The 25,196-nt window shown below is 40.7% G+C and overlaps 1 protein-coding gene across 1 annotated transcript in view; it reads left to right on the top strand.

Moving 5' to 3' along the window:
* LOC124182850 (meiotic recombination protein W68) overlaps nt 1-25,196 on the top strand; it is a 58,256-nt gene that overhangs the window by 14,163 nt on the left and 18,897 nt on the right. The gene's annotated exons all lie outside the window — the stretch shown is intronic.

The following is a 25,196-nucleotide window of genomic DNA, read 5'->3' on the forward strand; positions in this document are numbered from 1 at the left end:
TTTTAATATTCATTCGTTTTTTCATAGTTTTAGATTAACAGGATTAAAAAAAGTTCTGAACTCATAAAAAACGATCATCAAATTTCATTTCATTATTGTATAGGATAATTATTGTACTTGGTTTAATTACGACGTTTTTCACTTAGCTTCCCATTCGTTAACTTTGCTCATCAATTATCGATACGACTTTTTATTGTTATTCGTAAAAAACCACACGACGAAATATTTATTTTTCTCGTATACTTTAACGTAATTTCTTCGAAATTGGATAAATTTTTCCTAAAATTGTTTCTTTTTTACAATCTTTAAAACGTGGACAATAACTAAGATCGAAGATATTCATTTCCTTATAGCGTTTTCCTGTTTTGTACTACATTCCTGCATTACCGCTTGATGATTTCAAATGGTGCGAGGGAAACGAGGTGGGACAAAGTCCGCATGATAAAAAAAAAAAAAAAAATTTCCAAAAAGAAATACAAACGACCACGTAAAACAATATCGACAATGAAAAATAAATACGTATAGTCGAAGATCACCGACTGGCTCGTCATTCGTTTTTTCGCACGAGCTAATTTTACGTACGTATTCAAAAATCTGTATCGCGTTCACGCGTCTCTAATCGCACGTTAGTGCCGCGAGAAACGCGCGTGCGTGCTTGCGTGCTTGCGTGCCTGCGTGCGTGCGACACGGAGCCGTGGCGTATACTGAAACTCCAGGACTGAGTGCTGGGACCACGTTGGTTGGTCTCTCCCGGACGAAGCAGAGTAGCTAGAAAGAGAAGCCGAGCTCAGGATAACGCGGCGGGAACCAGAGAAGGCGAAAGAGAGAAAGAGAGAGAGAGGGAGAGAGAGAGAGAGAAAGAGAGAGAGAGAGAGAGAGAGAGAGAATCCTGCGCACTCTGATCTGGCTGGCTGTCTACCGTCACCCCGCCTCCAGGAGGAGCCAGCATCGGCCAATCGGCGTCGTCGATGACGAGGGTGATTTTTTTACTCATCCCTTCATCCCCCCTTTTCCCTTTGCTGCTTGGTCTTCTCTTTATTCAATATCTTTCGAGCCTTGGATCTGTGGGTGTGATTTATGGCGTTTATGGTGAGACGATGGTGGAAATAATTAATTTTTTTCTTATCGCCAGTATTGGTATCAGTCTGGTATTCCAGATTTCAATTTACAAACTACACTCTTTGAGCTTTTTTGTCAATAACGTTGCGACAGAATCTTAAACGGTCCTGAAATACACGATTCAAGTTGGCTGATTTATTCGAGTTTGAAGATGTCGTATGACCGGGCTGCAAAATGAATTTTAAGATTTCTTGGAACTCTTCTTTTGGGGGGATTTTTCAGAAATTCATTCGGAATCGTACAAGCTTCTGAGGATTTTTGAACTGTAATTATTTACTTCAAACATATGTCAGTACAGTTCGTGAGATTTCAAAGATTCTTGAGACTGAAAATGCCGCAGTGTTGAAAGTAAATTAAAAACGTAGCTTCAACCTTGAGCGGCATTTCAAGTTTTGTTCCAAGTCCCCAGCACTCGCAGTTTTTGAGTTATATTCTGTACAGAGATGATGAAAAAAACAAATCAAATACGAGTCAAAAGAAACCTATGAGTTTGGTACTTTTCCCACAAGCAGTATGAACTCGGGGTTCAGAGATGCTGGAGAAGCAAACTGCAGTTCAAAACACAGCTCAATGTTCAATTATATTTAAAATTTTGCTTCAACGAACATGACTTGCCGTGTTTTGCGAACGGTTGATCATGCGATGTTCTGATAGCGTTTTTCGTCATTCTCACGTAGTCGAATTAGATTGCAACAGATCGATCCTGCGACAAAAAATTTCTCTACCTTAAATACCGCGGAGGCAAAAAAAATAAAGGAAACTAAAGTTCGCCGAAAAACTAATTAAATTCGGAAATCGATTTAGTCAACTTCCGGTGTTTGTACAATTTTCCGTGCTCGTAAGTCAAGAGTTAGAAACGGTAGGCGTACAACTCGCGCATCCACTTTCTTCAAATGAAATTCGCGTCCCAAGAGAGCTAAGAAATCATTCTCCGCACCGTTGCTTCTCGCGATTTGATCGAAAAAATCAAACTGCACATCGCAATGGCGTCTGAGCGTGGAAATTAAGACACGCAAACGACGGTCAAAGACAAGGATGAGGTTATGCGACAAGAATGAGTGCAGAGGGAGCCCTGGAAGCCCCGGGGAGTCCCCGAGACCAGCTCTTCTCCCTCTTCGCCGGCTTGGCCCGATCCACCCTACTCGCCCCAGGTATTACCCAGTTTTCCACGTATGTCGGCAGGCGAAGGTGTAGGGTGTAGGTTGTAGGGTGAAGGGTATACACTAGCAGCTACATCGAACCTTTACTCTACCCGCATCCGCGGCAAACGGAGGCCGTTACTACAATCGGGTCGATCATCGGGATCCCACGCCGCAAATGACAGAATGCGTATACATATGTACCTGAATGCGGATGGATACATGGCTGTATTACGCGACTCCATGTTTGTTTGGTACGGTAAAACTTATCCTCGCGGTGCATAGAGCGTGTGGATATAAAAATGACACCATATTCCTGCGTTCGAAGAAAACTTGAAATTGACCATTGGTATTTAAGCAGGACAATCGAGTCAAGGAATTGGTGTACACTAAAGGTGATTCGGGGGGTGGGGGCAAGAAATCAGAAAAAACCGAAAATCAGAATGGCCAGAATGGCCAGAATTTAATAAACTCGAATAACAAATATGAGAGAACAAATACTATCAGAAATTTTAAATCCCGAATGGTGCCGAATAAAAAGCTGCAGTTTACCTAAAATGTATTTAGTACAGGGCTTTATTATCCGAACCCACTTACTTCAGAAAACGTTAATCCAAGAATTCAGAGATGCAGAATTTAATAATGTATAGAGTCAATATTCTAGAGAACGAATTTGTAGAAAGTTTCATATTCTCAAGTGTGAAAATATTATAAAAATAAAAGTTAGAACTCCATCATCCAGAAACGGCGGAAAACAGATATCCAGAATCTAGAAGGGTCATTATTCAGAATCGTAGAATTCAGAAAGATCAGTATTCCCAAAGTAACCGTACATATGGCTTACCACCAGAATTTCACATTTTGAGTCCATCCAACTAATCTATTTTGACTTGTAAAATGTTTTTTTTATACAGAATCAAACAAATTCTTCACTCGATACTTGATAAAGAAGAAAGAGCGCAACGCAAATGGACAACTTTGAGTTGTTAAAGTTGTTGGGTTAGGCTTTTAGAGTGTGGCCAACGATGTGCCTGACTTTTCTGATGTATTGCGATTCTTCATTCTGACGATTCTGATATACTGCAATTCTATATTCCTAGCCTTCTGTGTTTTGATTCTTGATCCTTCGCATTTACGAATTCGAACAGACGAAAATTCTACTTTATGATTCATTATGTGCTATAACCTCAAATTTCGATACTTTTATATTCTATTTCCATTATTTCTTGCTTAATGAAGATTCATCACTTTGTTCTTTCGTAATTGTGAGTCTTCGATATATTTATGTTCGGAATTCTGACCATTCTGATTTTTGGTTTTCCTGATTTTTTGCCCGCACCCTGATTCGGGAATACAAAGAACTGTTGTTTTTCAAGACTTAATCGACTTGTATGAACCTAAACGTATCACTTCCACTGCTTCGCTCTCCCTGGATTGCATATACCTATACGTCGGTAAAACCAAAACCTTTGTTTATCGATGAGCGCCTGGATGGGTCCAAATACCGATATATACCTCACGCAAATACGAAGTGCATGTATACGTATCTGTATATGTACGTATCCTTTGAAACGGATTAACGAAACGGTTTTGTAGAGCTCAGATTTGCCGGGGCGGTTTCGTAGGGGGAGGAGGTCGCAATTAGCCCCCAATCAAGGGTAGTTTCAAGTTTGCTCAGTGCTCGACGAACATCCTATCCTTCCATCCCACCCTTGCTAGAGGATGGGCGACTGGGATGTGGACCTGGAAGAATCCCTTCAGCTGTGTCTCTTTACTTGTAGATGTCAAACAAAATAGAAAAATCGAAGTACAATTCCGGTTGGAATTTGAATGAGAAAAAAACAGATAGAAATTAGTGACGATACGAATGTAAACAACGATAAAAAATAAAAGTATGGAGAATAACGAACGATCGGTACGATCAAAAATGCGAACGATACTCAAAATTGCAAACAATGAATTTTTATTCTACGACGGTGATATGTTATCTTTAGAAATAAAAAAACCGTGAAGGACCGTTGAACGTCGATTGGAACAAAAAGACTTTGATACATCGAATCGTCGGGAAAATATTCGAGACAATTCAAAAATGATTCAAAAATGTTTTTCGACTTCATTTATAACGAAGCTGTACTTCATGCATGTGTGATTTGACGCACGTGCGCGGCTGCAGTCCGTCCCGACGGATGCAGTCCAAGGAACGAGGAGAGACTGCGAGCTGATTATGAAGAGAGGAAACAGAACGGGAAGGAGAGAGAGGGAGAGAGAGAGAGAAAGAAAGAAAGAAAGAACAGGTAAAAGATCCGTGAGTTTTCTATCCACGTGCCGTATGTGCGGTGCACATACATACCTACTTATGTAGGTACATGCGCAGGTGTAGCTGAGCTGGTTTTAACCACCGCACATTGCAATCGTTAAATCGCTAGGCACGCGCTGTTCATCAGCTTATTTAACTATTCAAAAACAAATTGCAGTAAAACAGAAAATTAAACCTGTTGGCATGAGCGTAATATTGATCACAAATCTGGATATATGCGAAAAATGTGGTGAAAAAAAAAAAAAAAATGGATAACAAAAAAAAAAGAAATATATTGTCCTCTCGTTAAGAGAACGCTTTCGGGGCTGCGAGCGGAAAAATTCGAAAATTTGACGTCGAAATAATTCGTAGAAGAAGAGGTAAATAGGAACGAACTCGACGATCTGGTTTTATGTTACATGTTCTCACGACACATCGAACGTAGAGATGATTTTTGCCAAGTGAATTTGCGGAAATCGCGTGCGGCCTAAAGAATAATCTGAAATTATCATCCCAGTTTGGAAGAGTCGAAGAGAGCGAGAAACGATTGAGCGAGAGTTTTGGGGGCTGTTTAAACACGAAGGGTGAACAATCAGGGTGTTTGCCGGTCTGTACGTACGTATATATGTATAAAACTATATATATATATATATAACTATATATATATATATATATATATACACATGTATGTATATAGATTTAGCCGTGTATAGGTATGAAACGCTTCGTTGGTACCGAGAGAGAAATCCGCGGATCGAGAGAGCGACGGGGAGATGATCAAAGGACCCAAAGGGGCGGCGGAGAGTGAGGTTCGTACCTACTGATAGCGAGCCAATTTGATTGCCGTGTGTATATATATATATGTGTATGTATGAGCACGTGTATGGGGCATTCCATGTAAAATCCACGTTTGTCCGACACGACAAAGATTTTCTTTTCCATCGATTTCTTAGGGTTTCGTTTCCCCTGTTGACCTAACCCAACGTCTATAAGATACAATTTTCAACTTGGTTTAACCAATTTTCTAAATTTTGACCGCCAAATTTTCTATAAATTCTCAATGAATAATATACAGCTGTTGTGCACATCTACATTTTTGTATATTTGTTAAAAGCAAAGTCTGAATTTGGTGGAAAAATGTCTCTAGGAATGCTTAGGGATTTAATTGTTGCATAAATTAGACTTTAGAATGAAATATTCTACAGGCGTTGGGTAAAGTTCGAATTGTAGAGATAATTTTGAGTTTTAACGTATCGTGGATTTCAGGGCTCCTTAGATTTAGTAACAAAGTAGGAAAAAGTTCTGGTTACTTTTTTAGTTCGGGATTCCGTATTCAATAATCAACGAAAAAGACCTAGTCCGTTTCATCGTTTAAAAAAATTCTTCCTCGTTACATAAAGTCTTTTTTCCCAAAGACGTTACCTGTGACGAAAATATATATATAAATATCATTCACAATTCTAAAAATCTGAATTCGAGTACGTGGAAAATGTTGTCTAAGGTTCTCGCAAATATAGTGTGTATAGGTTAGCTGGTCCAATTGGGGTGGGATGGCCCATACGAAATACGCGAACGCTTTTCCCGAGCCCATTGTCAAATTGTAAGGTATTATTATTAACCGAGCGTTGACCATCGAGACCGAGTAAAGCTGGCTGGTGCCCATTCTGCGAGTAATTTGGCGAAACGATCTTCACCCCGCAATTTTGCTCGCTCCCCGCCTTCTCTCGCTTGCTCGCCCGCCTCTGTCCCTGACACTATCTATGAGCGCGCACTTCTGCGCAATAAATTGAATTACGTAACCGCGTTTATAATATGAGATTACAATCTTTCCGCCACTAGAAACCACGCCTCGAGCAGTTGTGGAAATTCTACTAGCGACAGTCTCAGCATCCCTTGGTTGTTATCTTTTACACCCTTCAATTTTTTTTTTTTGCTCATTTCACGTACACTGAGATCAATTTTATTTATTACAGTAACTAGAAAAATTTAGTAAAACAGGCATCGAGAAAAAACACTGTTTGAATATTGTTGGAAGTACGAAAAACGAGGTACGCGTAGTCATTTTGCGGTATTCTCGATCCTTTTTTGGTAATTGCAACGCAAAATCAGTTTCTGAGGCTTACGATACATTTTTAGTTAAATAAGGTTTTAACGTCAATTTATTGTTGCACAAGCATTAAATTTTTGCAACAGTCATACAAGAAAACACAGCAACAGTGATCGTTATGAGAAATAATAGTAACGGATACTAGACTTTCCTAAAAAAATAGTTAAGGACTGAGCGGTGAACGGAACTAAAAATTTCTCTCAGTGTAGGTAGTTAAACTTCAGCTTAATGTCAGTTTTAGATCGGTATTTTAATGAACGAAGTATTTTCGTCCGTGACGAGAATTGGGATGGACAGAGATATCCTTCAATTGGTTCGAGACTCCACCAAAACTTTTGACAAAAAGCAAAACTGATTCAAACTTGCCGAAAATTTTTTCACTGTACATGACGATCACGTTGTCCAACAGAAATTGGGGATGGATCTAGTTTTTTTTAAATCCATATTAATTTTTCTTTATTATGCCTCTAACACTCTCCATCCGTCCATAACTCAGTTTCGTGACGTTGTTATAGCGTCGTTCTTGACACCCACATTTTAGTTGCTTCATTCATTCATTGCATTATCGTTATTATTATCATACTGTATTCTCCTTAACGAACCTTACATTGTGTATATATAATGCGATTACGACCATGCGTTGCTTGTTATTTTCTTTAAATTCTTATCTCTCATGTTTTTCAAAATCAAAGACGACCGTTGCTTTTCATAGAATGAATTAAGAAAAAAAAAAAAAACAGGTTTTTCAAAATCCCTAGAAAGTAAACGAAACATGGGGACGTCGATAAACGAACGGCGAGTGTGAGGAGTGAAAACTGGAGGAGGAGAAGGAAAAGCAAGGGTTACTGGGACGGTCGAAAAAACCAAGTGCTCAAATAACGTAACCTATAAACGAATAATAAAAAATATACGCTTCGGTTATACATCCCCCGGGCGCATCTGCCTTAATTCTTACGCCGCCTAGTCGTCGCATGATTTGCATACAATGGAAAATTGTCGCGTGCCTATATATCTACGTATGTAGGTACTGGATAGCCGTCGATGTAGGCGTAAGAGGTTAAACGCTCCGATATGCAATGCCCTGTGTATGCGTCTTCATACTCGTTGGTTATTCCGTCACCTGCCGATCCTCGTGCTCATGACCATGTCGCGTCCACGTGCGTCACACGTCGAACACCAGCGGTACGACAATATCTCAACCATCAACTTCGAACGACCCCTTAATCCTCAATTTTCCCGCTCGCCTTGATCCAAAGATCAAAAACGGGCTGCGTTTATTTTTATTTCTTTGTTTCGAGTGCTTGTTTTTGATATTTTGATCAACCTTTAGGAATTTAAGGAGGGATTCTAGTGTGAGCGCTTGCTTTTTTGGGTTGAGGTAAAAATAGAGAAAGATCAAAAAATTTAAGAGTCACAAGGTGGAGAATTTAAAGAAGCTAAAACTTCATTTATAGAATTTAAAAATGTTGAAAGTTGAAGTAAGGTAAACTTAAGGCATAGAAAGAACGGAATATAGAACGCCGAACTGTAGAATCATCAGAATTCCTCTCGATAATATAGAATCGTATACAGATTTTAGATTTTGCCGTTCTATGTTTTGATCTTTCCATATTTCGTCATTCTGTATTTCGACTTTCTATATTCACAATTTTCTTTATTTGGACTATCCATTTTTGTAAAAATTTTTCGAATCACACTTTCGTGTGTATGAAAATTCGATATTGCGGTCCTCCATCAATCGAGATTTCCAGTTTCTTGCCTCTACCCGTTTTTTTTCACCTCATTTTCTAGAATTCTTTTCTAAAAATCCGTGAAGACTTTTGGGATTCGGTTTTTTTTTTGTCTATAATATAGGATTTTAATTATCTTTCCAAATTTTTTTATTGCAAAATGTTGCAATTTGGTGGCTGTATTTAGGCACAATAGTGTAACAAATGTGTTTTTTTACTGAGTGACGTAATTTTCGATAGAAATTATTTAAGGAACAACAGTATATAGTAAACAGTAGCAAAAAAATAAATAAAAAACGTGAAATAATGATATTACGAATATGAGATTGCAAATTGTTGCAATATCAACATGATTGTAATATCAACCATAGGCATCCTCATATATTTCAATAATCTTTTGAATTATACGTTCAGAACAACTGGAACTCTAAAAATCATCTGAAAGAGAAAAAAACAAACTATTTTGACTTTTATTTGCGATAAAATTTTTCTAAAAGATAGTTCAAATTTCGTATTATTGCTGAAAAAATCTGAATCCCCAAATTCTTCATAGATTAATCGTAAAAAATTTCTATAAAATGAATTAAAAAAAACAAGCGTTTACACCAGAACCCTCCTCCTTAAGCGAATGGAGGAGAGGGATTAAAAGATTACAAAATGTAAAGAAGAAAGAACTTTCGCTCATTGTCGGCGACGCCCCGATTCATTGCCGTAACACGGAGACACGGATAGACAGTCAGTTCTCTTACGGAATTTGAGCTGATGCGTTTCTCTGGCTGCCGGGGTTCGGTTAGGGGGCTGTAGAAACTTGTATACGGGGTAACATGACGCGGTTAACAAAAAGGTGCGCAGGGTGTGTGGATGTACGCATACACAAGGACTTCAGGAAGCACGGGGAGACAGGGCATGGGGAAGAAAACAGATTGACTTCATTAGGGGATGGTATATAATATCACACATGTGTGGATGTATACGCACTCCACACTTACGTCGGGAGGGTCTAGCATCGGCTTGATTTGAGGGCGTGTGAACCCTTCTTTGACGGGGTCGTCGGTATCCGCACGCAACAGATAACCATGCGATACCCTTTTGTTCGACAAATGTGACTATAAGTACAATGTGCCGGTGTTACGCACTAATTTAATCGCGAATAAGGCGATTGAGATGTAATTGCGGGGAATTTTTTTTTGTATCGATTGAAGTTAAATTCCACGCAAGATTCACCCTTTGCCGAATCAGCTTTTTTACTATTTCTTCATCGGAAATTAAAAACTGCTTACAGAATCACGGCGTATTCTCCGGCGGAAGTAAATCGAGCCAAATCGGTAAATATGGACTTAGTTTTAACCCCTGCAGCGCGTCCCGCGTGCTGTTACAACCACCTATTACGTCCGTCTGAAGTATTTAGGAGAGGGGGAAAGGGAGAGGGGAGGAGAGCGAGCGAGATAGAGAAGCTTAGAATCAATTCTCAACGGTTATAATCGCATTAACGGAGTAACGCTGCACCGTTCTCTACACACTATACGATACTCGAAAGGATTACAGGGTTCGTTATGTTTGCACAGGGGGTGCAGTACTGATACACCAGTAGACGAGTATATTACATACAGGGTGATCCAGGTGTGATGGAATGATTTTTTGAACCTCGTTAGATGTCTCGCAAAAATCTGTGCTGGGCCAAATATTTTTAGAAATTTTATTTTTTCCCGCAGTTCCGTGAACGGTTTTTTAACGAGAAGAGACCGTAAATCAAAAAACCGTGATTCTATTTGGGTTATTCAAAACGGAATAATATTCACAGTCATCGTACAATTTCGATAATTAATTAATGCCGATTATTGCTCGAATATTTACTTCTGAATCACTCTGTACAATTACCACAAACGAACACGATTCACATTATAGATTTATGTTTGAACGCATTTGTTGCGATAACCCCTTTACGTTGTGATACACCCTAACCAACCTCGACTACCGGATATCGTGTTACTCTATTAGCTAAACTCTCTTAGGTGTGTGTATAGAGGTATTAAGTTGTACCCATAGACGGGGCACACTTTTCACGGGGTGAAAGAAACTCGGAGAGCGAACCGAAAACTGGTAAATTCTTAGGATTTTTTTGAGGAAAGATTAGGTCCAGTTTTTAAATGATTTATTGTTAAAGAGGAACTTTTTTTTTTTTTTTTTTTTCATTCTCCTTTGTCCCTTATTACAATACGAAATAATAATTTACAGCGTGAAACATTCGGGCATTGTGACGTGTTAAATATCCGCTATTAACGGCGGTAAAAAATTCTCTGATGTAAAAACAACGGGGCGAGGATTGCGAGAGGGTGAGGGAGGAAGGGAGAGAGGGGGGGGGGGGGGGAGAACCACCCGTGGTGATGATCTTTCAGCTATGTCACGCGGGCACGCGTTATTCCCATAAATTTTATGTTCAAACCCTTGCGTCACGCCGTCGGGCAGCTTATATGGAAAACCAAAAGAATTCGAGAAAAAAATATTAAAAAACAATAGAAATATTCTTCCCTTGAAAATAATTATCGACATCTGTATACAGTTCGTGGCTATGAATTAAACGTGTGGATTAAGGAGTCGGTTTTATTGTCAAGCGATATAATACATGTTTCTCGATCTGTTTGAAATCCTGCGCGACTTATAATATATATATATATATATATATATATCGTATTCTTCCCAAAATTTTAATTACAACGATGAAGATGTTACAAAATATGAACTGGTACAAAGAAAATCAGGATGAAAAATGACTTTTAATATGACCGTATGATTTTTTTATTTCAAGTTTGAACTTCACGTATAACATGTTGGCTGTACGAGTAATGTCATATTATAATTATCATCACTTATCCGCTCGATCAACGATCATGTCAATTCAACTAATAAATGGTATTAATATCTGTGATGGATATCTGTACACCTAAAAGCTAATTTTTGCTGTCTGATTACTCTTTTTCCTCCAACGAATTTTCTCACGTCAATCTATTAGTCGGAAGAACGATTACCGGATCACTACACCAAACATGCACGCTCCGTTGCACCCACGATATTACGTATACCTATATATCTACCTATAAACGAACTCCTGCAGTGACTGACTTCTGTACAATACCTCTCCACAATCAATATTAATATCTATTCCCGCAGTAATCGGAGAGAGAGGCAGAGAGATAGATATATATATATATATATATATATATATATATATATATATATATATATGTAGGTATATAGATAAATAGATAGGTAGGAAGATAGGTAAATAATTCATTGTGCGTATGGAAATATTGGACAAGAAGCAATAGCATAACAAAAAAAGGCAAAAATCGCTTCATAATGGAACCAGTCTAGATATGTTACAAATAAAAAGTAGTAGTTTGGAGAATTTTTCGGAAATTTTCAGATCGTTCAAACAATGTTTTAGTTGACCAATAAAATTGAAAGTGCTGAAATAAAATGGAAAAAAAAATCGGTCCGCCATGGGTCCGGTCTTGAAATGTTTCGAACAGAAAATAGAGTTCATGAGAATTTTGAAAAAGGTCCTTTTCAAAATCAGTTTAAATATTTATGATGAATTAGGCAGTTGAATAAAAAATCTGAAAAAATTCAGGGTATTTTCTCAGAGTTGGAGCTATTGCAGAAATTTTTTGAAACAAAATCAGAAATGGTGAGGGCCAGACGTTGGTCGGATTCGCATGGAATTTCCCATATGCATGTGGATATTGGCGGGTAACACCACTTCCGGACCTCGGCGCAAAAATCTTTACCGTCGTCGAGCAGACGTTCGGTGATTATATATTTCCTGTAATCTTCTAGAGCCTTATTCTATGCATTCCACACTGAGAAAAATTTCATTTGTTACAGTAACTAGAAAAATTCAGTAAAACAGGTATCGATAAAAAAAACTGTTTGAATATTGTTCGAATTACGAAAATCGAGGTACGCGTAACCATTTTGCGCTATCGTCGATCCTTTTTTGGTTATTACAACGCAAGATCAGTTTGTTCGGTTTACTCTACTTTTTTAGTTAAATAAGGCTTTAACGTCAATTTATTGTTGCACAAGCGTTAAATTTGGGCAACAGTTGTACAAGAAAATATATCAACAGTGATCGTAATGATAAAGAATAGTAACGGATACTAGAGTTTCCGGTAACAGCTAGAAAACTAATTTTCATTTTTTATCTGGAACTATATTTTTCGATTGTGGTAAAAAATGAAAATAGTTAAGGACTGAGCGGTAAACGGAACTAAAAATTTCTCTCAGTGGATACATGCAAGTCACCTAATGGGTGTATTGGGAAAAGACCACGTAATAATTATTATCACTCTACTCTACGGAAAACACTCTATTTATGACTCAAATTTTGTCAGTCATTTACAAGGCGTCTTGTTTCCTGCAAAAATTTCACTTTCTTTGCATTTTCAATTTCATATGTCTTGATATACATATCTCTGTAACGCTGATACAATCATCGCGATGTTCACTATCTTTCATCAGGTTTGATTATGGCGAGATTTTCGAAACACGACCCTGCACGCGGAGCAAAATGCAATATGTTCGTGTCGTAATTCTGAAGTAGGTACATAGATATATCGATATATCACCACCCCTGAAGTGGTCGGATGACTCGTTGTCTAATCCCCGCGATAACGCGATAAACGCCATGGGAAAAGCCTCTCTCCGTTTGTCTCTGACCATAGACGACGTAACAAGGTGAATGTCGTTAATGATCGCAGGAGGCTCGACGCAGTCAATAAATGATAAAAATCTCTTTCACATGCCCAAAATCCATAACCTTATCTGACCCTAAACCAATTAATAAATACCATTTTTACTGCGGATCGGATGAAAATTTCATGCGTTACAAATCGGTAGCAAAAAACTTGGACAGGGTAAAAAAACAAACAATAAAAAGCGAAAATGATGCATGAACCATCGTCTTGATTTAAAAAAATATTCACTATTTCTCTGAGTTTTTTTACTCGTTATAATAATAATTATAAGAATAATAATTCGTGATCGTCGTGAAAGAGAGCGAAGAGGCGAAATACCCTCAGTCTCTATTGTGGTCCAATTGAGTCTTGTTTAGTCGGGGGTGGCTGGTAAATTGATTTAAATTGGCTCAGAGGGCTCTGCAGTTGGAGCCGTATTATATGTAAGTTTACACCGTAGGTGGGCGGGGGAGGAATCCTTGTAAGGATCACAAATTTTTCTTTTTCACATGACGCACGTATAACACAAGAGTGAAAAGAAGTGAAGCGAGAAAAAAGATTGGGACGATTTTTTTTCCTACACTTGGTATAATAACAAGGATATACATATATATGTATCACATAATGGGTAGGTACATCATATTCTATATACGTCTGCCGGTTGCCACTAGACAGAGACTATATAATAACATATATAGGGGAACATTTTGCACTGACGTATATTTTCATTCTTATCTTCATCTGATTTTACAGGAAGTCATTAATTTTGTTACAAACATTTCACTTCGTTTCAATTCATGTTTTTGCCTTTCATTTCTCATTTTTACATCTTTTTTCTATTTCCTTGATCTCATCTTCTTCGACTTTCCACTCCATCTCTCCTTTTATTATTATTTAAAACGCTCGTATGAGCTCAGGTGAAAATTTACTGGTTATTTATTTCCTCGCTTCTTGTTTACTTGTTACCTTTCCCGTTCGTTTGCATTTTCGTTCGTTTTTTTGATTTCCAGCTCAAACTTTGTGATACATTTATCATCCATTCATCTGACACTATAATTTCTTTCTTCAAAGAAGATCCTAGTCACAGATTTTCGTCCATACTGGAAGTAGATAAAGAAGATAAAAGAACTAAGAGTATAAAAAATTCGCAGAAAATAAATATTAATGAAGTTGAAACGCAGCGAATCTAAAATCAGTTTTGATTGGGGACTAAATTTTGCACAAAGTGTAGACCGGTTGATACTCCGAATTATGTCCAACGGATTAAATTATACGAACATAGAGAATCGTTATGCGATTACTTGCAAATCTTGGACCGTTATATCTATACATTATTGTACGCTGAATGTATATGCCGCACGTGCCTAGTTTTTGCATGTGTACATATATTGTACGTGAAGAGACGCGGAATATAGGTATATATACAAATTTAACAATAGATCCTTAACAAGGATACACACGGTGATCGATCGGCCGATCGTGTCGCGTAGCTGTCCCGAAGGGCGCGTGCCAATACTGCTGTCATTTAAAACCGCACACGACAAGTTTTCTACACGCTGAGTTTCAATAAGTATATGAAAAGGACCAGAAACTGGACTTCCGACTCCTCATACTCACGTCAAAATAGTATATGAAATTCCTTTCGGGCCATTTTCAAGTTTGAACTTCAAAAGTACCCAGAGAACGGATATACGACGAAACAGAGAAAATTGTTCTTGAAACAACATGAGTTTACTTTACATCGTTATTGATTTTTCAAATTCAGAAGTGCGAAAATACTAAAAAAGAAGGACTAAAATGAGGCCAAGGATGAAGCAAAGAAAATATGTCTTGAAAAATACAGTGGATAGCCAAAGTATTTTTTCTTTTTGCTCATCCAACATAATCTAACCCCACCTGGTGAGACAATCGATGTTTGGTCTTTCCAAAGCTTGACTTACTCGCCAGGGTGGCGAATGAGTTCCGAATTCGAAAATAATTGACCGTGGGTTCTCGGGTTGGTCGGTATACCTACTAGTTGTGGCCACATAATGGGGGTTTTCATTGGTGAAGCATTATGGTAGCATTGTGCGGGGGATGGATGCAGAGGGACCGTAAGGCTGCACGAGTAAGAGAGGAAGATGGAGTCGTGGAGAGTGGGAAAAAGGGGAATACAAGAAGACGGAGATAAAGTGTGCGCGAAAAATAACTCATGCATCATCCCCGCGCGCTGCACGCCCCCGGGTACAAAACAACCCGGTACATGCACACACGTGACTCCGTTGCGTTGTTGTGTAGGGCTCGTTTAAAATATATATCCAACCATCGGTATACCAGCCCCGGAAGAAACGATTTTCGTATAGTCATAGGTACCGAAGCGGAAAACGGATCCCTGAACCCATTCCAAAACCATCCCTCCAGCTATTTCAAATCCGATTCTGCGAATCATCATTTTGCCCGGAGACCCCCGTTGGATTGGCGTATTTGCGATCATTCTGGTACTCGACACTGAAGTAGAAGTTCTCCAGAATGACCCAATGAAAAGAACTTAATGACCCATGGAAAACTTCTGGCAAGCGTTAACTCGCAATGTGAAAAGGATTTCTACCGTCTTGTCTATCGTCGAAAGACACCGACTACTCGATAAGATTGTTCGAACTGTTTTGCCGGCACGTACCTCAAGAGGACCGTTGAGCTTTTCGTGTTCAAAGCAAAGGTTTCATTATGATAGGTATTTGTAACTAGACTCGATTGGTGAGTATGCAAGACATGAGTTGGAACAATTTTCATAAATCACTATCGCGATCTATATCATCGTGATCGACGAAATGGACGAACGCGTGCAACATCTAAAAAAGGGGGCAGAAGAGAGATCTACGTCACGTATAGGAGAAGATGTGCCACGAAGCCGTGCAGATCGTCGTTTGATAATGAATTGATGACGATAAAAAGGCCTGCAGGATAGACACGAGCAAGGGCGGGGTGGTGGATATGGAATCGCCCGACGCGGGTCACGCGTCCGCTAAATGCCGCCGTTCCCGTACGTGCCACGGCGGACACGTGGCCAGCAGGAAGGTCACCAGGTGGTCGTAGGTACCTACCTCGGTCCCACTTAGCCGACTGTATGCTGCGATAGACCTTGTGGCCATTCAGGTGACGCTCTAAGTCGGTAGGTGAAGGGTGACGATGTCCAAGCTTGCGAAGTGCGTCAGCGAAGAGCGTAACAAAAAAAGGTAAATGCTTGTGTTGAAATCATGGAAAGTGATCCCGATGTGGTACTGGAACTGATAACCTAGAGAAACATCGTGGTCACGAAAGAGGAGTGTTTTGTTTAAAATTGATGTACTACACGGAGGAGCTGATGTGCATACGTCAGGGTGGAGGGGCGATGGGCTTCATGTGGGCGGTTTGACGTGCCAATAAGGCATGACGTGACCGATCAGTTTACCATTCTTTACGTCCAGCCCACTCCACCATATTAGGTACAAAATTCTCATCATCGTCGTATGAGTGCGAAGGTGTATCTTTCGTCTATCTTCCCTCGGTTCACGTTCACACGAGCCGTACGTTCGCTTGTCTAGGTACCGCTACGGGGGTGGGATTACATAATGGGGTATGATTGCCGTTCGACAAGCCCTTTTGTTGTGCGGGGGAAGTTGACGGGATTTTAATTCAATGCCGTATGAACGCTCGCTTCGACGAATCCGACTCTCGATATCAGCATTAATTTGGGATACCTTCATACCACATCCGGACGCGAACCCAACGATCAGCCTCGAATTAGCTACCAAATCTTGGCAGCTCAACGTTTCTGAAAGAAAAAACGAAAAGTTGAAGCTCGATCATGTGGTTCAGTATAGTTATGATTGATACGAGCTGACCGGCATGATTATTGATAAACTTAACAAATAATGAAGGAAGATAGAACGTAAACGAGTTTACTCTGATTCAGGATCATGACTTCTCATGCAAGTAGAGAGCATGGGACGATGTGGAATTAAGATTCGCGTGTTTATACGTATTTACAGGAAGATCGAGATAGAGAAATAAATCGAGAGAGAGAGAGAGAAAGAGAGAAATTTCCAGAGAAGCGAGAGGAGCCAGAGGAGGGGAGAATCAGCTTGGTACGGAAATATTCACAGAGCAAATACCGGAGGCTTAACTGGTGGCAGATCTTCCCACACCAATCAAACGGCACCCCTGTAGTCCGCTTCACCCCACGTCCTCCTCTCTCTCCTCGTACTAGCTCTTATAGTCATCGCAGTCCCCAGGGAGTTATCTACCCCTACTACCACGATCACCACCACCACTACTGCTTTATACTATTTGTTGCTCTCGACTCTCTAAAAGCACCCTAATTTACTTCGTTTCTCCAAACGACTAACCCCCGCATACAAATACCGAACCAGAATCTCTCTGTGTACTTCAAGATCCAGCGACAAAATACATTTTTGCTCATATTCGTCCGAACGGCCAAAAGTGAGAGAAGATTGTGGGTCGAACCGACCAAGAAAAGAAACTCTGTTTCTGGCAGAGGAAAACAGGAAGAGAGCAGAGATTCGTGTAATCGATCCGGCGATCGGGGGGTGCGTGGATTAATTAGGGATCGGTTAACGGCGGAGGGCTGATAGCCGTCTGTTTATCTAACGGGTGTCACAAACACATGCCAACGTTCTACGACTGGACAGAGCCCATTGTTTCGGAGATGCACAAAGCCACAAAGCCCGGCCAACTAACTTACCACAATTCTACCACCACCGCCACCACTAAAACTCGCACTACGACTGATGCTTGGATCAAACTTAGCGAAACCCCAGACGACAGAAGAGATGAGCAGACCACAGAAGGCGGGGTATCTCATCCCTTAAACTCTCCGTTAACATGCTCTTCTAACATAACATAGATTAAAGATCGTTTTCATGTACTGATCTACAAACCCTTTGCATCAACAGTATAATCGTGGATCCGCTCAGTAAAAGGGATAGTGAGCTCATCATGTCGACTTCATTGTTCAGCGGCATCAAACTTAGGAAAGGTAATGATAAATTACAAATTTCTTTAAAACAACTATATGGTTAATACTCGAGGAAAATAATGAAAATTTACCAAAATCACGAATGTTTGGTTATCTGACTAGAATTACTTGTACTACATATTGTAAGTCCGATGCTGGACAGAAATCAGAGGGATGAAAAGTTTAAAAACGCGCACACAATCAGTTTTCAACTGGTCGACGAACAGTTTATTTTCTCGACTGAGAATGGTCAAGTCTAAAAATTCTGATTACTGCAGGTGTTCAATATTGCCAGCCTGCGACAAAGTTTAAACAGAGTAAAAGGACGTTGCAATCTGATTTAGGCAATGCAACTCGAACGAAGTAAGTTGTTAGATATCAATTTAAGTGTAATGAGGAACTTTAACGAAAGAAAATGGAAAGAACAGGTATCTAATAGCGAAAAAATCATCAACTACACAAAGTGGAACTACTTTTTAATAGTTCCCTTGGACCTTTGCGCTGCGTATTCAAAGCGTAGATATTTTATGCTTGTTTATGTGAGGCGTACACCTAAAGGTCATGCCGTAATAGGCATATAAAGCGGTTGGTGAAGCCTGCGAGACGACGTGGAGGCAGTGGGTGAAAGCGTAGCACGGCGTTAACTGCGGTATGATGTTTATCTTACAGTGTAATCGGGCAGGGTCTACCTCCTCCCTCAGACTTGGTGTTTCCCCTTGGAGCAGCTAGCTGCAGGCTCGGGCCAGGTCCAATTTAACTAGTTAAGGCAGACCCTAACCTCAAACCATGTGAGCCGACGCGACGCAACGCGATGCAACGCAACGCGACACTTTCCCCGCCCTACGCCCTTCAAACGCCTCCGCCCCTCTTGGTCCCGACACTAATTCATTTATTGCTCCTATTATAAAGGGCCGGCGATGGATGTTGCACTCTGGACTATACGCTACGAGTCCCGAGAACTCGGTTATGTAGTTTTTACTGCAGGAATGTCGGTCGGGCCCATCTGGTGGTGGTAGTGGTGGTCGTGGTCGTGGTCGTGGTCGTGGCCTTCGACACATTTGCGTATATATTTATACCCCGTTAATTGCGGGTTTCACACACGTCATGGTGCAAAGTACATTGTGTTAGGTACTCGTCGACAGGGTGGCGGGTAAATACCGAAGCGTGAAAAAAGAGCAACTTAGAAAAATCAATCCATCCTTAAAAATCTTTGACTCTTCTCAACTGGTGTTTCCTTTACTCCTGTCTCTGTTCAGTTCCTTGGGCACAATCACGAAAATCAAGACTGAGGTAGATAGAAAAAACCAAGTGGGAACCTCACGATAAAATTCAACATCCGAAAATTTGAAGCCCCACCGGTATTTCTCGGTCTAACAGATCCCGCGGTTACAATGAAGCGGATTGTTCATAATCCACGGGTAATAAAACGTATCACTTTAATATAAACGTCCACCGCATTAATTGTGGTGGCGGAATTTCAGCGACGCCATATGCCTATCCGTCCGCCCTGTATCCCTACACCCCACTCTTTCTTACCCTACCGCAGCCCCCCAGGATCCCAGAGAACGGAGAAGGGTGAGGAAAGCGTTTTACGGATTATTTATTCACCTCGGCTAGGCTAATTTGACTAACCGCCGTGACGACGACTACGCGTCGCCACTTTACTTCCGGCGGCGAGAGACTGAATTATATACAGAGTCACGAAAGAAAAACATAGCGCGTGGATTTTTCTTCTAAAAATTTCAAATCAAACTTGTGATGCTTTATGGCATTGAACCGCTTTATTTTGCGGGCTTGAAATAAACGAAAATGCGAAGAGCCAAGGAAAGAAGAAAGGGCAAAGAAAGAGATTAAAAAAAAAAACGAAAAACGAGTCGACAGAGTGTCGGCTAGTGTATAATTACGTGATATAATGATTTGAACAAATTGCCCGTCACGAAGGTCCAGGATATACACAGGCCATGTATTTGTATAATCGTCCGAATCTACCCCAACAGTAGGTATATTCGAACGAATGTGTAGTATGTGTCCGTATGTAAGTACATGTATACTACATATCGCTCGTCATCTCACAGACAATTAAAAGCCGTCGGCGAGCGACGCGTTAACCTATGATTCACCTCTTAATATCATCCTCAATTTACCCCGGGTGCAGTAGTACGTCGTCTAAATGAATATGTACACGAAACTTAAGCCTAACTCGATTTTCTCCCGTTCTTATATCATGCACATAACTATAATTCAGCCCGTAGCGTCTCTCGCCCTCTCACTTACCTACTTCAACTTATTCGTTACATGCACCATACAGGCATGTACATTGATCAATGCATACCTTGGTTATTGCCCCACATACCCATTCGACAATATCAAAAAGTATCAGCTCATAATCAGTGCCATTTCTGCACCAACAATGATGGAATGAATGGTAACAACGATATTGAAGAAGAAGAAGAAGAAGAAGAAGAAGAAGAAGAAGAAGAAGAAGAAGAAGAAGAAGAGGATAAAGGGGTTAACGATATCGAACTCTCCAACACATACTATAGCAGCTCCAAAAGAGCAGTGCAATTTACCGAACACGGAGTGAATTGTTCACGAAAATCTCGCACCCAGAGATCGACCGTCAAAGCTCTGAAATTAAAACAATGAGTACCACAAAAAAACCGGGTATAATAGAAGCAACGAAAGTTCTCAATGCTCGTTCAATAACCATCAAAAGTAACAGACGTTGTTACGTTCGAAGAAAATAAAACTGGCTCATTGTACTTTCCCTGCTCTTGAAGCGGCTCTCCGGCGTCCTGTTAAGCCTTGAGGATACGGCCCCCTCAGAGTTGTGCGAACCCTGACCGCGAATGTGTTAATAGTGCACAAGTACGAAACAATTGTCAGGCACAAGAAAAATTTCTATTTCAAGAGGTTGGTTGGACGTGCTTCAATGAGCTGGGATTATTTCTTATAATGTTCTTATGCTGACTGATACTCGGAGAATGTTTCAATCGTGAATCCTGGTATGCTACTCATCGGAGTTCATTGTACTCACATCACGTTATTTTTTCCAATATCTCGAGATCTTATCGTATTTTTCATGTCATCGAGAGACGCGTGATCGGTACTCATGCAGGGGTGATAGAGCGACCATTGGAGGTCTTACCGATTCGTCCATCAACGAAATTAAAAAAGAAATGAAAGAACGAATGATGAATGTCCTTGTCGAACTCGGCGACGTCATACGGCATAGTGGTAATATCCGGGTAATTCGTTTTATCTGATTTCGAAAATATTCTTATAAAAAGTTTAAGCTACTATTTGACGTACGGCACGTAGTGACACACCGATGCATATAATGTCATTCCGTGCATCCGTACTCGAAATGATCAGAGGGACGGGTGACTGGCGCCATATTGTTCACCCCATATGCCGTAATTTATTCCCTGGCTAAACGGCTGACACCACCAGTATGTAACCGGGATTAGAGAATTGGGGGTTGTTAAATACCTTAACGCAGATAATCGGACCCAGGTATCTGGGGTAGGTAACTCGTACTTAGGATGCCGCCGTCGCCGCGGTTATAAACGCACAAGTCAACGTGGGGCGCTTTACCAGCCACGAATGCATGCTTATGTTCTATGGTGCCGCGGTCCGCGACCCGCACCCTGGCCCGGTGGTGGCACGAGCCGTCCGTTCGTCGCGGGGGAGGATCGACTAAGGGGGGAAAAAACCGGCACCAGTTGCCTGAGAGCGTAATCGCAGCAATTACGTATGGAAATTTTCTGATTCATCTCTACTGACCGACTGTTTTATGCCGTTTTTACAAATGGTAAATTACGGTGAACTATACTTCTGATCGGCATTCATAAGGCATTGTCCTTTCATTTATTCAATGCTTAAAAATTTGATGAAAGTTTTTTTTATGCATTGATCAATTTCACTAGCTCGTATGATCAACGATGTAACTCGAAGAATTCCACTGCTCATTGTCAGTATTTGTAAGTACCAGCGCGTTATATTTTTGTTTTCGTTTCATCTGTTAACCTACCCTCCTCCATTATTTCTGTCGGCACACAACTCGTTAAATAATAGATCGGTATTTTTATAAACCCCAAACCCCAAAGTGACACGACTAGACAAGGAGTTTGTTAAAGCGACCCGAGATGACGAGGTGGTGCTTTGGGTCTTAGCCGCATTAAGTTTGTGTATAGTGACGCAGAGGTCCGGTGGTATAACAGGTATTCCAACCTATGCGTACCCACAAGAAGAAGAAGAAGAGACGCGGAAGGGGAGGAGGAGGACGAGGAGGAGGCCTACTGGAACCGTTGTTATTATCACGCGGCTTCGCAAAACTCTCAGAACTCTCGAGGAGCATCAATAGAAAGATGATCTCCCCCGGCGTGGGCCTCGAGAGGGCCTAGAGAGCATCTTTTGTGCCAAGGCATGTCTGTCGCGGTTCTCCATAATGAAAGGAAGGAAAGGGTTTTCGGTTACCCGCGACGCCAGCCGCCGTGTGTGGCACCTTCGGTGTCTTCGGATGGCCCCTTATTCGCTTCTTTCATAGGGAAACTAGGGCCTCATCGCCGTGACCGCGCTCATCTTCAGGCCCGTTCCACCGCATCGGCGTAACTAGAGGATCAACTTATTGCGCAATTTACCTGCAGCCGCGGGTCTTTTCTAGGAAGCAAACCTTACCCTGCTCGAGGGGCAGGTGAAACGCTTTTTAAACGCGTGTTGATTTGATAACGCGTAAAACAAATGGCCGTGTTCACAAAACATCATAGGGGCTGATTATCGCTGAACGCGGCTCACTTTCGACGCTGTCGCGCCTCGCTTCGACAACGTTTACCGTTCATCATTTCCGCCATCATTTTATGTTGACAGGTGATCTATAGCATTCGGTTCATCTCCACCGTTACTCGGACTTACAGAGAACAGAAGTCGTATGAGTGGCCGTGTAAAGTTAAGTTCACTTCAGAGCAAAGTTCGGAACGAGGTACGCTCCCTTACGTCGATGCATTTATGGCTTTTGGATGGATTCGGCATGCTTGTGCTCAAACTGCGTCAGTCAGTCATCAGGGAAAAATTTGATGCTGGTTAAGTGACGATAGCACGAGATGCGGCGATGATGGGTCCATATGTCAGGAATTGACCTGATGCTGTTGAAATGATTAGACTCGCTTCTGCTTGTAAAAGTACGAAGGTCTGGGGTGTGCGATATGAGTTATGACCTATCGACCCCAACGTCAAACGCGACTATTAATACTTACAGAGAATTCCACCGCGTACCATGAGAGGGTGGAAATTGGGACGCATCTTCCAAATCCTACAATTTTCACCATCTAAGCTTGAATGCTGAGTTCTGTGGATAGAAAAAGTGACTGCATGAGACGCCGATACTTGATTTCAAATAAATGTGAGTGGGAGTTTGTTACACTTTCTGCGATTCTCGAAATTACCTTACACGATCAAAATAACGTCAAACTATTTCACTTTGAACCATCTCTTGAATAAACAAGTTTAGCACCCATTGCGATGACTTTAAGCCAGCTTGAGTTGTCATCGAATATGTTTGTAACGACTTAACGAAGCAACGGATATTGGAATCTTTCAATTAACGACGCGAACATGCAGGATAAAATCACGCATCATTTTGAATGACTTTGTAAGACTTGGAAATAATGTTGAATGAGTTGAGACTACTTGTTCAGAACTCAAAATAATCCCAAACTATAATTTTACCGATGACCAATCGATTGAATTTTTTAAATTCACCCTTTTGCAACAATTTAAATACACAGTCAGATTGAACAGCTTCACGCTCGATTCAATCGCCATAAAACGTAGAATTAACTTCACTGCGAAACATCATCACTGTTGATCAAGTCCTCGGTTTTATCAGTGTCTCCAGATGCCTGGTTGCTTTAATACGTACGTGAAAAGCAGGTAATATACAGATGCGCGCACATCTTGTAACTCGTTGGGCGCAGCCTAGCGTGACACCTGTCGAGTATTGCAGCTCATTATCGCCTTGTTATTTAATTCGATATTGCCCCAACATTACAGCCATTTGTACGCACACATGCACAAGGCGAGTTCATCGACGCTGCCGAAGAGAAGTAGCTATAATCTACCGCCTTGTTCCTCACAAGACACAGTGAATAACCGACTCTGTGGCGGGGCCTAATCTGGGGCTGAATTTAAATAATTGATTTCCAGTTGCGCCATATTAAGTTATACATATACATACAACTACATCTCACATATGTACTCTACGCGATTCGTGTACCTTTCTATATATATATATATATCTATGACCTCGATACACGTGTCACGTTCATCCAACATTCGCCTATATTTATCCTTCGTTTTTTCTCTTCATTTCTCTTGATTTTTTCATTTAGACTGATTTATTTTCTTCCGTAGTGGAACGGGCTGGATATTTTCTCATTTTGAAAAAGAAATATTTTGGCATTGAAAACAATTTTTCCTTATTTTCTTATCAACCAAATTGGCAAACACTTTCGTGTATAATTTTGCAACGCGTAACGTTCGTGTAAAATGATGCACAGTCGTGGACACGTTATACCGATCCATTGAGCAATGAAAAAAATTCTTGTGTTGAGAAAGTCGGTTGGACAGAGACGAGGACGGGGAGGAAAAGGAGGGCGAGGAGGAGGAGGGATGGAATGAATCCCTGTAGTATTTAGCGGGTATTGAATTTCACACAATAAAGTGCTTTGTGGGATATCCGCTTACCTTATAACAGACAACGTCGTATTATTGTATGTATGGCGCTAGATGTATACGACGTTGCGTTCGTCGTGCGCACGTTAAGCGCGTGCCAAATTGCAGGGGGAAAGCGAAATAAAAAAAAAAAAGAGAGAGATGAATGAAATGAAGATGCGTTTTAGAGCGAGGCGAGCGTACATGCTGCAGTACCAATGAAGAAAATTGTATAATAATAAACGAGAAGAGAGAGAGAGAGAGTGATCGAGAGAGGGGGGTGAAGAGGAACGAGGGAATCAAAAACCGCAAAAGCGACGCTCGACCACCGTCTTTTGTTCGGCATGCCAACCGAGCCATGCCGA

This window comes from Neodiprion fabricii, chromosome 5 (genome assembly GCF_021155785.1).
Source record: "Neodiprion fabricii isolate iyNeoFabr1 chromosome 5, iyNeoFabr1.1, whole genome shotgun sequence".
NCBI lineage: Eukaryota > Metazoa > Arthropoda > Insecta > Hymenoptera > Diprionidae > Neodiprion > Neodiprion fabricii.